Below are 16966 nucleotides of genomic sequence, written 5' to 3'. Positions count from 1 at the left end.
GTTGCTTAGCAGCCACACATGTATGTGGCCAGTGGCAACTGTTGGACAAGTCAAGTCTAGAGGGCTTTTCCCTAAAGACATTGCAGGGGTGACTTTGAAGAGCAGCCACATTAAGCCAGGAGACGCCAGCCCAATCAGAAGGTGACCCTGGAATATCAGAGCTAAGAGATGTTTACCAAAGTATCCCACACGCCAAGGTCACATTTATTGCGGAACTGACCTGACCTCATTGGTGACACAAATCCCAGGGCTGCCATCCCCACCCCCAAGTCTCCATTATACACCAAGTCCCTGTGAACTTCAAACTGAAGTGTCACAAACAAAGGTGCACGAAGCCTTGAGGTATATACAGTTCTGGGAACTTCACAAAAAACACGGCCAAGCAACCTACCGGGTAGCAGTGTGAGGAGTGGGACGGTGGGATTTTGAGGGGAAAATCTTGGTGGTAAAAGGACCCAAAGGCCTTTCACACATGCATTTTTTTGCTCAAAGGCCACTACTCGGCTTGTCTATCTTGGCCAGATATCTGGTGCACCCACGTGCAAACTTTCCCCAAAGTCTTGTGCTTGTTTTTTTTTTTTTTTTTTTTTTTCAGACAGAGTCTCGCTCTATCCAAGCTGGAGTGCAGTGGTGCGATCTCGGCTCACTGCGATCTCCACCTTCCAGGTTCAAGCAATTCTCAGCCTTCCAAGTAGCTGAGATTACAGGTGTGCGCCACCACGCCAGGCTAATTTTTGTATTCTTAGTATAGAGATGGGGTTTCACCATGTTGGCCAGGCTGGCCTCAAACTCCTGACCTCAAGTGATCGGCGCCCCCTCGGCCTCACAAAGTGCTGGGATTACAGGTGTGAGCCACCGCACTCAGGCTTTTTTTTTTAATTTCTTTTTTTGAAGACAGGATTTCACTCTGTTGTCCAGGCTGGAGTGCAGTGGTAGGATCATAGCTCACTGCAGCCTCAAACTCCTGGGCTGAAGCAATTCTCCTGCCTCTCAACCTCTTGAGTAGCTAGGACCACAGGCACTCCACACCACAACCAGCCAATTTGTCTAATTTTTGTAGAGATGATTTGTTGATATGTTAACTTTTTTGGGGGTGGGGATGGAGTCTTGCTCTGTCGCCTAGGCTGGAGTGCAGTGGTGCGATCTTGGCTCACTACAACCTCCACCTCCCGGGTTCAAGTGATTCTCCTGTCTCAGCCTCCTGAGTAGCTGGGACTACAGGCACATGACATCACGCCCAGCTAATTTTTGTATTTTTACTAGAGATGGGGTTTCACCATGTTGGTCGGGATGGTCGTGATCTCTTGACCTCGTGATCTGCCTGCTTTGGCCTCCCAAAGTGCTGGGATTACAGGCGTGAGCCACTTCTACCTTCCTTTTTTTTTTTTTTTTTTTTTCATGAGACAGAATCTTGCTCTGTTGCCCAGGCCGGAGTGCAGTGGCGCAATCTCGGCTCACTGCAACCTCTGCCTTCTGGGTTCAAGCGATTCTCCTGCCTCAGCCTCCCGAGTAATTGGGATTACAGGCGTGTGCTACCGTGCCTGGTTAATTTTTTATTTTTAGTAGAGACTGGGTTTCACCATGTTGGCCAGGCTGGTCTTGAACTCCTGACCTCAAGTGATCCACCCGTCTCGGCCTCCCAAAGTGCTGGGATGACAGGCGTGAACCTGCGCTGGCCGATATCTTGATATCTTGATATGTTGCTCTGGCCCCAAGCGATTCTCTCACCTTGGCCTCCCAAAGCTCTGGGATTACAGGCTCAGCCTTGGGCTTTCTTTAATGGATTTATTTCACTTTTCCATGCTGCATCTCTGATCAGGTCTCAGAGCTCCTTCCATGACAGTACGTGTGCAACTGACTCATTCTTTGACCCACCTGCATTACAATACGAGCAGTGTTTTATTTTTTTATAATCATAGGACAGCACTCAATAGGTCCATTTGGCCTATGGTGAAAAGCCGAGTCCTCCCATCCTTCCCCTGGCCCTGAAGTTCCCCATCCTACTGCACCACTATAGACACTGGCATTGGCATCACAGATTTTTTTTTTTTTTTTCCTTTTCTCATTTTTGAGACAGAGTCTCGCTCTGTCGCCAAGGCTGGAGTGCAGTGGTGCAATCTCGGCTCACTGCAACCTCTGCCTCCCAGGCTCAAACGACCCTCCTGGCTCAGCTTCCCTAGTAGCTGGGATTACAGGTGCGTACCACCACGCCCGGCTAATTTTTGTATTTTTAGTGGAGACGGGATTTCATCATGTTGGCCCAGGCTAGTCTCAAACTCCTGACCTCAAGTGATCCGCCCACCTCAGCCTCCCAAAGTGCTGGGATGACAGGCGTGAGTCACTGCACCCGGCCTTTTTTTCCTTTTTTAAAAAAAACCATTTTTGTGCTTCCTCCAAGAGATGAGTCTGTGCTTACATAAGCATAAACACAATTTCTAAATTTTCAGTTTTATTTTTTGACTGTGTAATCACAATACAACACTGGAAAGGATACAGAGAGTGAAAGTCCTCCCTCCCACCCTACCATCCGATTCCACACCCCCGAACTGGATACGAATGTTCCCTGTCTCTCCTGCGCCTTTCCTGAGATGCTGCGGGGAATACATTTTTCTTTTTTTACACAAGGAGTACATACTGTACACTCTGCTTTTTTTTTTTTTTTTTTTTCTCACACAAGATGCTGTGAACATAAAGAGCTTCCTCATTCCTGCGCTATTCCCCACCTTCATTCTGGCAGGCCCACCCAGATGGGTGTGAAGATCTAAATTAGTGTTTGGCGACCCCTGACTCCTCTCACATCGTTCTTGCTTCTGGATTTGAGTCCCAGTTTGATTGCTTGCTTTTGTTTTTTTTTTTTTTCTTTTCTTTTCTTTCTTTCTTTTTTTTTTTTTTTTTTTTTTTTTTTTGACACGGAGTCTTGCCCTGTCACCCAGGCTGGAGTACAATGATGCAATCTCAGCTCACTGCAACCTCCGCCTCCCAAGTTCAAACAATTATCCTGCCTCAGCCTTCCGAGTAGTTGGGATTACAGGCACCCGCCACCACACCCAGCTAATTTTTGTATTTTTAGTAGAGATGGGGTTTCACCATGTTGGTCAGGCTGGTCTCGAACTCCTGACCTCAGGTGATCCACCCTCCTAAAACGTTAGCTGAGCGTTAGCCAGGTGTGGTGGCTCATGCTTGTAATCCCAGCTCTTTGGGAGGCCGAGGCGGATGGATCACTTGAGGTCAAGAGTTCAAGACCAGCCTGGCCAACGTGGTGAAACTCTGTCTCTACTAAAAATACAAAGCTGGGCGTGGTGGCAGATGCCTGTAATCCCAGCTACTCAGGAGGCTGAGGCAGGAGAATCGCTTGAAACTGGGAGGTAGAGGCTGCAGTAAGCCCAGATCCCACCACTGCACACCAGCCTGGGTGACAGAGCAAGACTCTGTCTCGAAAAAAAAAAAAACAGAAGAAACGGGAAACAGAAGTGCAGCTCTCATAGAGATGCTGTGACATCTGGGTGGGTTAGTGCATTTAGGAAACAAAAGAACATAGCGATGAAGAACCCAGCTTCTGGGGTAGGGGGGTGCCAAGTCCAAGTTCTGCTCACCACATTTCCTCAAACAAATGACAAAACCTTTCAGAGCCTCAGTTTCTTCCCATGTATAACAGGACTAATCAAACATCGCAGCCCCTCCTTTCTCACTCTTCTGGAGCTAGAATTTAGACAGCTAATCCCTGAGAAGCGCTTTATCCAGGCCAGGAATAGAGCAAGTGTGAATAACATTAGCAAATATATCTAAAGCACTTGGCAGAAAACCTGCCCCAGGCCAGGCGGAGCAGGTCATGCCTGTAATCCCAGCACTATGGGAGACCACGGTGGGTGGATCACTTGAGGTCAGGAGTTCGAGACCAGCCTGGCCAATGTGGTGAAACCCCATCTCTACTAAAAACTGAAACATTATATCTAAAAGTCAAGCTGGGTCGGGCACAGTGGCTCATGCCTGTAATCCCAGCACTTTGGGAGGCCAAGGCGGATGGCTCACCTGAGGTCAGGAGTTTCAGACCAGCCTGGCCAGCACGGTGAAACCCCGTCTCTACTAAAATTACAAAAATTCGCTGGGCATGGTGGCAGGCACCTGTAATCCCAGCTACTCCAGTGGCTGAGGCAGGAGAATTGCTTGAACCCAGGAGACAGAGGTTGCAGTGAGCTGAGATTGCCCCACCGCACTCCAGCCTTGGTGACAGAGTAAAACTCTGTCTCAAAAAAAAAAAAAAAAAAAAAAAAGGAAAGAATAAAGGAAATCTCAATGCACCAAACTTCCACTAAATACTAAAAATGGGCCAGGCGCAGTGGCTCACGCCTGTAATCCCAGCACTTTGGGAGGCCAAGGTGGGTGGATCACCTGAGGTCAGCAGTTCGAGACCAGCCTGGACAACATGTTGAAACCCTGTCTCTACTAAAAATACAAAAATTAGCCAGGCGTGGTGGCAGGTGCCTGTAATCCCAATTACTCTGGAGGGTGAAGCAGGAGAATCGCTTGGACCTAGAAGGTGGAGGTTGCACTGAGCCAAGATTGTGCCACTGCACTCCAGCCTCGGTGACAGAGCAACACTCTGTCAAAAAAAAAGAAAGAAAGAAAGAAAGAAACACCTAAAAATGGCACAACACAAACAAGAAGCATCTATCTATATTCTCTATTAAAATCTAGGCCTTGGCTGGGTACGGTGGCTTGCGCCTGTAATCCTAGAACTTTGGAAGGCTCAGCTGGGTGGATCACCTGAGGTCGAAATCTCGCCACTGCACTCCAGCCTGGGCGACAGAGTAAGACATTGTCTCAAAAAAAAACAAACAAAAAAAACACTAGGCCTTAAAGAGCATGCACTCATCTTCTCTCCCACAGACCTGAGAGCACTTTCTTTCTTTCTTTCTTTTTTTTTTTTTTTTTTTTTTTTTTTGAGAAGGAGTCTCACTCTGTCACCTAGGATGGAGTGCAGTGGCGCAATCTTGGCTCACTGCAACCTCTGCCCCCGAGGTTCAAGCGATTCTCCTGCCTCAGCCTCCTGGGTAGCTGGGATTACAGGTGCATGCTGCCATGCCCAGCTAATTTTTTATATTTTAGTAGAGACAGGGTTTCACCGTGTTACCCAGGCTGGTCTCGAACTCTTGAGCTCAGGCAATCCACCCGCCTCAGCCTCACAAAGTGCTAGGATTACAGGCGTGAGCCACCCCTCCTGGCTGAAAGTACTTTCATAGTCTGTTGACATCACACTTGCCCAAGGGGGAAGCGGAGGCTGATTTCTCAAACTCCCTGATTATTAGTTGAGACACCTTCCCTCTTTGTCAGTGGGGCAGGAGAGACAACGGCAGGAGAATACTCAAAAATGTCCCCCGCTTTGTGGCAACTGTGAGTTCCCTTGAGGTCACCAACTATATCCTAATAATCTGTATCACCAGTTGCCAGAGTGATGCTTGCCCCGGAACTGACCCTTTGAGTGTTTGTTAAGTGAGTAATTAAGTGACAAAGTGATTCAGATAAGAGGACCTGCAACATTTTTCCTATGATAGTTCATGTCATGGTATGTGCAGAGGAAGGATAACCCAGCCCTCGGGTCAGCTAGTAGTCCTAGTCCCCACCACCCTTGCCAGGGACCCCACCCCCATACCCCAATTCCTTCAGCTTTCCCACCAGGGAGAAGCAGATATTCAGTCCGGGAGAGCCCCTCTTTCCTGAGGGACCTGTTTCTTTTTTTCTTTTTCTTTTCTTTTTTCTTTTTTTTTTTTTTTTTTGAGACCGATACTTGCTCTGTCATCCAGGCTGGGGTGCAGTGGCATGATCTCAGCTCACTGCAACACCTACCTCCCAGATTCAAGCAATTCTCATGCCTCAGCCTCTTGAGTAGCTGCGACTACCGGCACCCACCATCACGCCCAGCTAATTTTTGTAATTTTAGTAGCAACGTGGTTTCACCATGTTGGCCAGGCTGGTCTCGAACTCCTGACCTCAGGTGATCTGCCTACCTCGGCCTCCCAAAGTGCTGGGATTACAGGCGTGAGCCACCGCGCCTGGCATGGGGGACCTGTTTCTACTTCACAAGCTGTAGACTAGTCTGTGGGCACAGTTCCTGAGGGACACCTCAGTGCTAGGCTCAGGAGATGCGCCAAGCAGAAAACTTGGCCATCTGGCATAGGGGAGGGAGGATGGAGCTCATGAAACTCACAGTCTCCTAGGAAACACACCTGTGGGTTTCCGTTTCCTAGGGCTGCCACAACAAACTGGGTGGCTTCAAACGACAAGTAATTTGTTGTTGGTGGTGGTGGCGTTGAGATAGAGTCTCACTCTGTCGCCCAGGCTGGAGTGCAGTGGCGCGATCTCAGCTCACTGCAGCACCCGCCTGCCAGGTTCAAGTGATTCTCCTGCTTCAGCCTCCCAAGTAGCTGGGATTACAGGCACACATCACCACGCCCAGCTAATATTTTGTATTTTTAGTAGGGACAGGGTTTCACCATATTAGCCAGGCTGGTGTCGAACTCCTGACCTCAGGTGATCTGCCCGCCTCGGCCTCCCAAAGTGCTGGGATGACAGGCATGAGCCACTGCACCCAGCTTGCTTGTTTGTTTTGAGACAGGATCTCACTCTGTTGCCCAGGCTGGAGTGCAATGGCACAATCAGGGCTTACTGTAGCCTCGATCTCTTGGGCTCAAGCGATCCTCCTATCTCAGCCTCCCAAGTAGCTGAGACCACAGGCATGCACCATCATGCCAGCGTAATTTTTAAATTTTTTTGTAGAGACAGGGTCTCACTGTGTTGCCCAACCTGGCCTCAAACTCCTGGGCTCAAGCAATTCTCCTGCGTTGGCTTCCCAAAGTGCTGGGATTACAAGCATGAGCCCCTGTACCTGGCATTAACAAATGAGGATGGCTTTCTCCTGGCTTCTGTTGGCTTCAGCAATCCTTACCCTTCCTTGGGCTTGTAGTTGCATCGCTCCAATCTCTGCCGCTTTCGTCCCGTGGCCCTCCCCTCTGTGTGTCTCTGTGTCTTCTCCTTTTCCATCTCTTATAAGGACACCCGTCATTGGATTTCGGGGCCAGCCACCCTAATCCAGGATGATCTCACCTCGAGATCCTCCACTGAATTACATCTTTGAAGACACTTACTCCAAGTCAAGTCACATTCACAGTTCTGGAATGTGGACATATATTTTAGGGTGGGGCATCATTCAACTCATTAAACTGACCGAGCCACTTCCCATAGCCCGCAGCGTGGAGGGGAAGACGCCTGGCAGGCCCTGGACACACAGGCCAAGGGACAGGAGCTTGTTAGGGCGCAGGGAGGGGCTCCTGGAGCCGAGGCCCGGGGAAGAGGCCCCTAGGCTGGAGATCTGGGAACCACTCCCCCACAGGGCCATCCACACACCCATACACACACACACATACACACACACAGGCCTGGTGTGACTGGAATCGAGAGAACAGGAGAGAGCAGGGCAGGGCGTGTCTAGGAATGAGACAGGCCAGGCCCTGCATTCCTGAGTTGGAAGAGAAATTGAGAGTTAGGAGGTACAGGCCTGATTTGCTTTTACCAGGAAGACAGAGCCGGGACCTGGGTGGTTTGCCTTCATGGGGCCCCAACGTTCCCCAGGAATATTATGCTGGACATCAATGTAGCCAGGCGTGACACCTGAAAAAAAAAACACTTTGGCTCACAGGGGCAGGTTCTTTGGGGGCACATGGCCTCCTGGGGGGAGGTCCTCCGTAGAGAAAGGAGGTGACCTGATTTGGGTGCTCACGGGCGCCCCCTGGCCTCTGTGCGGAGAACTGACTGTAGGGGTAAGGGCAGAGCGGGTGGACCAGGACCGAAGCCATTCACCGCACCACCAGGCAGGAGGTGATGGGGCTGGCTGGACCGGGAGAGGTCGGAGCAGGTGGGGCGAAAGTAGCCCAGGATTTTTTTTTTTTTTTTTTTTTTTTTTTTTTTTTTTTTGTCTTGAGACAGAGTCTCGCTCTGTCGCCCAGGCTGGAGTGCAGCGGCGCAATATCGGCTTGCTGCAACCTCCGTCTCGGGGGTTCACGCGATTCTCCTGCCTCAGTCTCCTGAGTATCTGGGAGTACAGGCATGTCCCACCACGCCCAGCTAATTTTTGTATTTTTAAGAGAGGTGGGGTTTCACTATGTTGGCCATGCTGGTCTCAATCTCCTGACCTCAGGCGATCCACCCACCTTGGCCTCCCAAAGTGCTGGGATTACAGGCATGAGCCACCGCACCTGGCTGATTTTTTTTTTTTTTTTTTTTTTTTTGCTTTGTTTTGTTTTGTTTATTAGAGACAGGGTCTCATTCTATTGCCCAGGCTGGAGTGAAATGGTGCGATCATAGCTCACTGCAGCCTCGACCTCCTGGACTCAAGTCATCCTCTTACCTCAGCCTCCCAAGTAGCTGGGACCACAGGCACGCACCACCACACCCACCCAAGAATACATCTTGGGGCCGGGCACGGTGGCTCACACCTATAATTGCAGCACTTTGGGGGGCTGAGGAGGGCGGATCACTTGAGGTGAGGCGTTTAAGACCAGCCTGGCCAATACGATAAAACATCATCTCTACTAAAAATACAAAAATCACCCGACCAATCAGAGAGCTCACTAAAATGCTAATTAGGCAAAAACAGGAGGTAAAGAAATAGCCAATCATCTATCGCCTGAGAGCACAGCGGGAGGGACAATGATCGGGATATAAATCCAGGCATTCAAGCCAGCAATGGCTACCCCCTTTGGGTCCCCTCCCTTTGAATGGGAGCTTTGTTTTCTCTCTATTAAATCTTGCAACTGCAAAAAAAAAAAAAAAAATCAGCGGGGCCTGGTGGTATGCACCCGTAATCCCAGCTACTTGGGAGGCTGAGGCTGAGAATCATTTGAAACCGGGAGGCCAAGTTTGCGGTGAGCTGAGATCGTGCCACTGCACTCCACTCCAACCTGAGCGACATAGCCAGACTTTGTCTTTAAATGTATGTATGTATGTATGTATGTATGTATGTATGTATATCTTGGGCCAGAGATGAGATAGGTGGCTCCCTCCTGTAATCTCAGCTACTTGGGAGGAGGCTGAAGCAGGAGGTTGAGCCCAGGAGTTCAAAATCAGCCTGGGCAACAGGGCAAAACCCCATCTCTACGAAAAATACCAAAATTAGCTGCGTGTAGTAGGACACCCACTCGAGCCTAGGAGGTCAAGGCTATGGTGAGCTATGATGGCACCACTGCACTTCAGCCCGGATGACAGAGCGCGACCCTGTCTCAAAAAAAAAAAAAAAAAAAAGAGAGAGAGAGAAGAAAAGAAAATATTGTGCCTATAAGAAAAGCTTTTTTAAAATATCTGATGTGTCTGTGAGTTTCACTGTCGTTGCTTGCCCATTGGGATTTAAAAAAAGGAAAAGAACAGAAAAGAAAGTAGTGCTGATAGGACGTGCTGCTGACAGAGCTGGACTATGAGAGAAAGGTAGGAGTCAGCTGGGGCAGTGGCTCAGCCCTGTAATCCCAGCATTTTGGGAGGCCAAGGCAGGAGGATCATTTGAGCTCAGGAGTTTGAAACCAGCCTTGGCAACATGGTAAAATCCCATCTCTACAAAAAATTAAAAAATTAACTGAGTGTAGTGGCCCATACCTGTGGTCCCAAGTACTTGAGGGGCTGAGGTAGGAGGATTGCTTGAGCCCAGGATGTTGAGGCTGCAGGGAGTCATGATTTTGCCAGTGTATTCCAGCCTGAGTAACAAAGCAAGACTCTGTCAAGAAAGAAAAGAAAAGAAGAGGAGAGGAGAGGGAAAAGAAAGGAAGGAAGAGAGAAAGGGAGGAAGGAGGAGAGAAAAGGAGGAAGGGAGGGAGGGAGGCGAAGGAAGAAGGAAAGGAAGTAAGAAAAAAAGGAAAGGAGAAGAGAAGAGAAGGAAGGAAGGAATGAAGGAAGGAAGGAAGGAGAGAAAGAGAGAGAAAAAAAGGAAGGAGAGAGAGGAAGGAAGGTGGGTAGTAGTTAAGTCTTATTCCAAGGTTTGGGGCCTGATCAGCTGAAAGAATTGCTATCACCATGCGGGGGAAGACAGGGTAAATGGCACATTTGGGGTGTCAATCAAGACCTCAATTCCAGATGGGTTCAGTTTGAGATGCCCTGAGATGTCTTTATAGAGAAAGCAAGACAGAGAAATACCTCAGGAGTTCAGGGAGAAGGGCTGGTGTGGTGTTTATCATCACCACTGTTGCCATTTGTTTCTCTTTGCTTCTGCAAAGACCCCTCTAGAAAACAGTGTGACCTGCAGAGCTGCTGGGTGTCATTTCCTAAAACCCAGCAGTCAAAGGCAGGTGTCAGGCCGGGCGCAGTGGTTCACGCCTGTAATCCCAGCACTTTGGGAGACTGAGGCAGGTGGATCACCTGAGGTCAGGGGTTCAAGACCCACATGGCAAAACCCTGTCTTTACTAAAAATACAAAAATTAGTCAGGCATGGTTTCGGGTGCCTGTAATCCCATCTACTCAGGAGCCTGAGGCGGGAGAATTGCTTGAACCTCCGAGAGGCAGAGGTTGCAGTGAGCCAAGATTGCGCCGCTGCATTCCAGCCTGGGAGACAGAGCAAGACTTCTGTCTCAATTAAAAACAAACAAACAAACCAAAAAGGTAGGTGACAGTGCTGGGGCTGTAACCTGAGGCCACAGGACTCAGCCCTGCCTCCAGGATCACCTGGCTGGGGCTGTGTCCCTTGGTGCTGTCCCTCCTGTCTCCCACATCTCAGTCCGCCCTGTCCCCAAAGTTGAAGAAAGTAGAACTCACTCCCTCGAGGGACGTCTCATGTCCTGGGGTTGGAGCTAAGATTCCACATTGATGAGTTACTGTGCATCCTTCAGCTCATGTCTCCCCTCTCTGAGCCTCAGTCTCCTCCTCTGTAGAGTGGGGGTGCTATCAGTCCCATCCCCAGGAGCTCAACATGATCCAGTGAAATTAGACATGAAAAGCGACCAGCACAGAGCCTGACACACAGCGAGGATCCAATACAGGTTTCTATTTCTATGGTGTGTCCATTATGACATATTGCATCTATCCATGATTGTGCCCTCAGCACATTTTAGTAATGGCAGCTGGTATGCAGTAAGTGCTTACTATCTGCCTGGCACCATCGGGGCATTTGACATGGAATAGCCCATTTAATCCTAACATGCTGATAACCACCTAAGGAGGTGTGTACTATTATTTATTTATTTATTTATTTTTTTTGGAGACGGAGTCCTGCTCTGTCACCCAGGCTGGAGTGCAGTGGGATGTTCTCAGCTCACTGCAACCTCCGCCTCCGGAATCAAGCTAACTGCAACCTCTGACTCCCGAGAATCAAGTGACTCTCCTGCCTCAGCTTCCAGAATAGCTGGCATTACAGGTGCACGTCACCATGCCCAGCGAATTTATATATATATATATATATATATATATATATATATATATATATATATATTAGACGGAGTCTTGCTCTGTCGCCTAGGCTGGAGTGCAGTGGCAGGCTCTCGCCTCACTGCAAGCTCCACCTCCCGGGTTCACGCCATTCTCCTGTCTCAGACTCCTAAGCTGGGACTACAGGTGCCTGCTACCACACCCGGCTAATTTTTTTATGTTTGGTAGAGACAGGGTTTCACCATGTTAGCCAGGATGGTCTCGATCTCCTGACCTCGTGATCCGCCCGCCTCGGCCTCCCAAAGTGCTGGGATTATAGGCGTGAGCCACCACGCCTGGCCTGTATTTTTACTAGAGACAGAGTTTTGCCATGTTGGCCAGGCCGGTCCCAAAGTCCTGACCTCAGGTGACCCACTCACCTTGGCCTCCCAAAGTACTGGGATTGCAGGCATGAGCCACCACACTTGGCCTTTTTTTTTGAGATGAGGTCTCACTTTGTCACCCAGGCTGTAGTGCAGTGGAGTAATCTCGGTTCACTGCAACCTCCACCTCCCAGGTTCAAGCAATTCTTGCGCCTCCTGAGTAGCTGGGATTACAGGTGCACACCACCATACCTGGCTGATTTTTGGCATTTTTAGTAGAGACAGGGTTTCTCCATGTTAGTCAGGCTGGTCTTGAACTCCTGGCCTCAAGTGATCCACCTGCCTCGGCCTCCCAAAGTGGTAGAATTACAGGTGTGAGCCACCATGCCCGGCTGGTGTGTATTATTATCTCCATTTTACAAATGAGGAGACCGAGGCACAGAAGAGGATGGGCTTCACACAAGGTCACAGAGCTGCTGAACAGCACAGGTTATGGAGAAAAAGAAGACCATTCTACCCCACAACCTCAGGTGGACTACGGATGGAATAAAGACTCAGGAAAAGTAACACCATAGAATGGGCCGGGCACAGTGGCTCATGCCTATAATCCCAGCACTTTGGGAGGCCAAGGTGGGCAGATCATGAGGTCAGGAGTTCGAAACCAGCCTGGCCAATATGGTGAAACCCTGTCTGTACTAAAAATACAAAAATATTAGCCAGGCGTGGTGGCATAGCCTGTAATCCCAGCTACTCGGGAGGCTGGGGCAGGAGAATTGCTTGAGCTCAGGAGGCAGAGGTTGCAGTGAGCCATGATCACGCCACTGCACTCCAGCCTGGGTGACAGAGCAAGATTCTGTCTCAAAATAAATAAATAAATAAATAAAATAACAAAACCAAAAAACGTAGAATGAAGAAATGAAAATGGGGCCAGGCGCAGGGACTCACGCCTGTAATCCCAGCACTTTGGGAGGCCAAGGTGGGCGGATCACGAGGTCAGGAGATCAAGACCATCCTGGCTAACACGGTGAAGCCCCGTCTCTACTAAAAATACAAAAAATTAGCCATACATGGTGGCGGGCGCCTCTAGTCCCAGCTACTCAGGAGGCTGAGGCAGGAGAATGGCATGAACCTGGGAGGCAGAGCTTGCAGTGAGCCAAGATCGTGCCACTGCACTCCAGCTTGGGAGACAGAGCGAGACTCTGTCTCAAAAAAAAAAAAAAAAGAAAATGTGGAAGAGTCAGGTGCGGTGGCTCACTCATGCCTGCAATCCCAGCACTCTGGGAGGCCAAAGCGTGCGGATTACTTGAGGCCAGGAGTTCAAAACCAGTCTGGACAACATGGTGAAACCCGGTCTTCACTAAAAAATACAAAAAATTAGCTAGGCATGGTGACACATGCCTCTAATCCCAGCTACTCAGGAGGCTGAGGCGTGAGAATCGCTTGAGCCTGCGAGGTGGAGGTTGCAGTGAGTTGAGATCACACCACTGCACTCCAGCCTGGGTGACAGAGTGAGACTCTGTTTCAAAAAAAAAAAAATAAAGAAAATGTGGAAGTATAAGTTTGCCATATAGGGATGAAAAGGCCTTCTTTTGTTTTGTTTTGGGAGATAGGGTCTTGCTTAGTCACCCAGGCTAGAATGCAGTGGTGTGATCATAGCTTACTGTAGGCTTGAACTCCTGGGCTCAAGTGATCCTCCCACCTCAGCCTCCTGAGTAGCTGGGACTATAGTCCAGTGCCTCCTTGTCTGGCTAATTTTTATTATTTTTTGTAGAGACAGGGTCTCATTATGTTACCCAGGCTGGTCTTGAACTCCTGGTGTCAAGCAATCCACCTGCCTCAGCCTCCCAAAGTGCTGGGATTACAGGCATGAGCTAGTGTGCCCAGCCAAGCATTCTTAATATAACTTCACAGTGAGTTCTATTATATCAAAATTAAGAATTTCCCTCCAATGAAGGATATCATGGGTGAAGCAAATTTTCCCCTGACAGAGTGGGAGGACAAATATACAATGTGTAAAACTGCACCTAGGTCATCAGGAGAGTTACATGGTTTAATAAATAGGAAGTTCTTGGAATGATGCCTGGCACATAGGAAGCTGTAGCTCATAGCTCACTGTAGCCTCGACTCCTGGGCTCAAGTGATCCTCCTGCCTCAGCCTCCCGAGTAGCTGGGACTACAGGCACACAGCACCACACCCATTTTTGTAGAGATGGAGGTCTTGCTATGTTGCCTCGGCTAGTCTCGAACTCCTGCCCTCAAGGGATCCTTTCAGCCTCAGCCTCCAAGTCACTGGGATTAGAGGCTGCAGCCACTGCACCCAGCAAAACAATGATGTTCTAACGCACACAACCTTCCCTTCTGCATGTGTTAGCTGGCATTCAAGGATGGAATTTTTTTCTTTTTCCTGTTTTTTCTTTTTCTTTTCCTTTTTTTTTTTTTTTTTTTTTTTTTTTTTGAGACGGAGTCTCGTTCTGTTGCCCAGGCTGGAGGGCAGTGGCGCAATCTCGGCTCACTGCAAGCTCCACCTCCCGGGTTCACACCATTCTCCTGCCTCAGCCTCCTGAGTAGCTGGGACTACAGGCGCCCACCATCACACCCAGCTAATTTTTGTATTTTTAGTAGAGACGAGGTTTCACCATGTTGGCCAGGCTGGTCTCAAACTCCTGACCTTGTGATCCGCCCGCCTCGCCCTCCCAATGTGTTGGGATTACAGTCGTGAGCCATTGCACCCGGCCTCTTTTTTCTTTTAAAGGAACAGAGGTAGCGCTCACATCTGAGCTGCTCACCATTGGACTTCCCAGCCTCAGCTTTTAGGCATTCCTCTTGAGCTATAAAATCGGGAAGGAGGGCTGGGCATGGTGGCTTACACCTGTAATCCCAGCACTTTTGGGAGGCCAAAGAGGGAGGATGGCTTGAGCCCAGGAGTTCGAGACCAGCTCTGTGCAACATGGTGAGACCTTGTCTCTATCAAAAAACAAACAAATGGGCCTGGCACAGTGACTCATGCCTGTCATCCCAGCATTTTGGGAGGATGAGGCAGGTGGATCACTTGAGGCCAGGAGTTCGAGACTGGCCTGGCCAACAGGATGAAACCCTGTCTCTACTAAAAATACAAAACTAGCCAGATGTGGTGGCGGGTGCCTGTAATCCCAGCTAATCAGGAGGTTGAGGCAGGAGAATCGCTTGAACCTGGGAGGTGGAGGTTGCAGTGAGCCGAGATTGCACCATTGCACTCCAGCCTGGGCAACAAGAGTGGAACTCTGTCTCAAAACAAACAAACAAACAAACAAAGGAACAGACCGCGTGCAGTGGCTCATGCCTGTAATCCCAGCATTTCAGGAGGACGAGGCAGGTGGATCACTTGAGGCCAGGAGTTCGAGACCAGCCTGGCCAACATGGCGAAACCCCGTTTCTTTTAAAAATACAAAAAATTTAGCCGAGCATGATGGCGCACACTGTAATCCCAGCTACTCAGGAGACTGAGGCGTGAGAATTGCTCGAACCTGAGAAGCGGAGGTTGCAGTAAGCTGAGATTGCACCACTGCACTGCAGCCTGGGTGACAGAGTGAGGCTCTGTCTCAAAAAAACAAACAAACAAACAACAACAACAACAAAAATTAGCCAGGTGTGGTGGTACATGCCTGTGGTCCCAGCTACTCGGTAGGCTAAGATGGGAGGATTACTTGAGCCTAGGAGGTGGAGGTTGCAGTGAGCTGAGATCCTGCCACTGCATTCCAGCCTGGCCAACAGAGCTAGACACTGTCTCAAAAAAAAAAAAAAAAATTCAGAAAGGAGGTGCCCAGTGCTGCTCTGTATCTTGAGCAATCCCACAATCCCATCACCCCTTCTCCGGGCACTTCCTCATCAGGAAACAGGAGCCAGTTGGAGTCTGGCTCAGGACTCTGCAGCCTCAGTCATGCTGTCCCCTGGGCTCAGCATCCTGTCCTCTCCAAGTGTGCAGGGGGCAGCTCAGATGCCAGGCTCAAGCAGGGCAGGCAGCACAGTCCCACAGAGGGTACTGGCCAGCCCAGGCAACTGATTGCTCAGTGGGATGGCAGAGGTCAGCAGAACAGGAAGGGAGGGACAATAGCTGTGCCTGTTGCCTGGCCTGCCACAGCAATCTCGGTGTTTGCCAGCTGGGTGGGGCTGGCTAGGCAATCCTCAGCAGCAAAGCTCAAGGTTCCATCTCCCATTTCAGTTTGCCCCTCTGCAGGTCCTGGTGGGACTGATATGCACAACATCTCACCCTGGGAACTGCAAAGAACCAGTCTTTCTATGGAGCTTGAGCAGGGTCTCAGCACTTAGAGGCTTCCAGGAACTACAGTTCCCAGAACACACAGCATTCAGCCCCAGTTGCTGTCCAAGTGGCTGGGTTTGAACTAGAACAAGGAAATCTCACTTGTCCCGGGAACTGAGCGTCCTGGCCTGGTCCAGGTGCATTTGTGACTCTTGTTTCTTGGATCTGTGTCCACCTGATAAATCCCCCTTCCTTATAAACTACCTGGTCTATTTGTCCACACAGGTTTGCTGAGAACCTGCCGTGTGGCAGCCTGAGGTGGGAGTGAGGGGTTGACAAGAGAGACTCAGTCTCCACCCTCACAGTCAGATGGAGGAGACAGATCTATGAAAGGCTGGCTGGGTACCTTCTGTGACCTAGCACATAAACAAACCAACAAGCAGATAAACTATCTCACCCTTGTCTTTCATTGCATCTTGCCTTTCCACACTGATTTACTAGCTCCCACGATATTGCACTATCCTAAAGCGTGCTGTATCTCTCTGTCCGGCTTTTGCACGCTATGTTACCTCTACCAGGAGCACATTCAGCTTATTCACTGACGCGTCTGCAGAGGTAGGACAGAGTCTGGCACGGAGCAGGGGGCACATTAAATATTTGATGAGTGAGTGAATGAATGAATGAATGAATGCCTTTGTCCATTGTATAGCCCAGGAAGCAGGGAAACTCGGGACCCTCCCTATTCATCTCGATCCCCCGCCCGCCCCCAGAGAAAGAATGCATCTTTTTATCCGCTCCGAGGATGGCCAGGCTGGGGCAGAGGAGGCCGGGCAGGGAACTGGGTTGGGGACTGCCATTGACCCCCACCCAGGTCTCCTAAACGGTCCGTTTTCCTGGACGTCGGAAGTTCGAATCCTTTCCCCGAAACCTGGCCTAGGTCACCTGACTCCCCCGCCCCTCACCACCCAG

This window comes from Pan troglodytes, chromosome 20 (genome assembly GCF_028858775.2).
Source record: "Pan troglodytes isolate AG18354 chromosome 20, NHGRI_mPanTro3-v2.0_pri, whole genome shotgun sequence".
Classification (NCBI taxonomy): domain Eukaryota; kingdom Metazoa; phylum Chordata; class Mammalia; order Primates; family Hominidae; genus Pan; species Pan troglodytes.
This window is presented reverse-complemented; position numbering follows the sequence as displayed.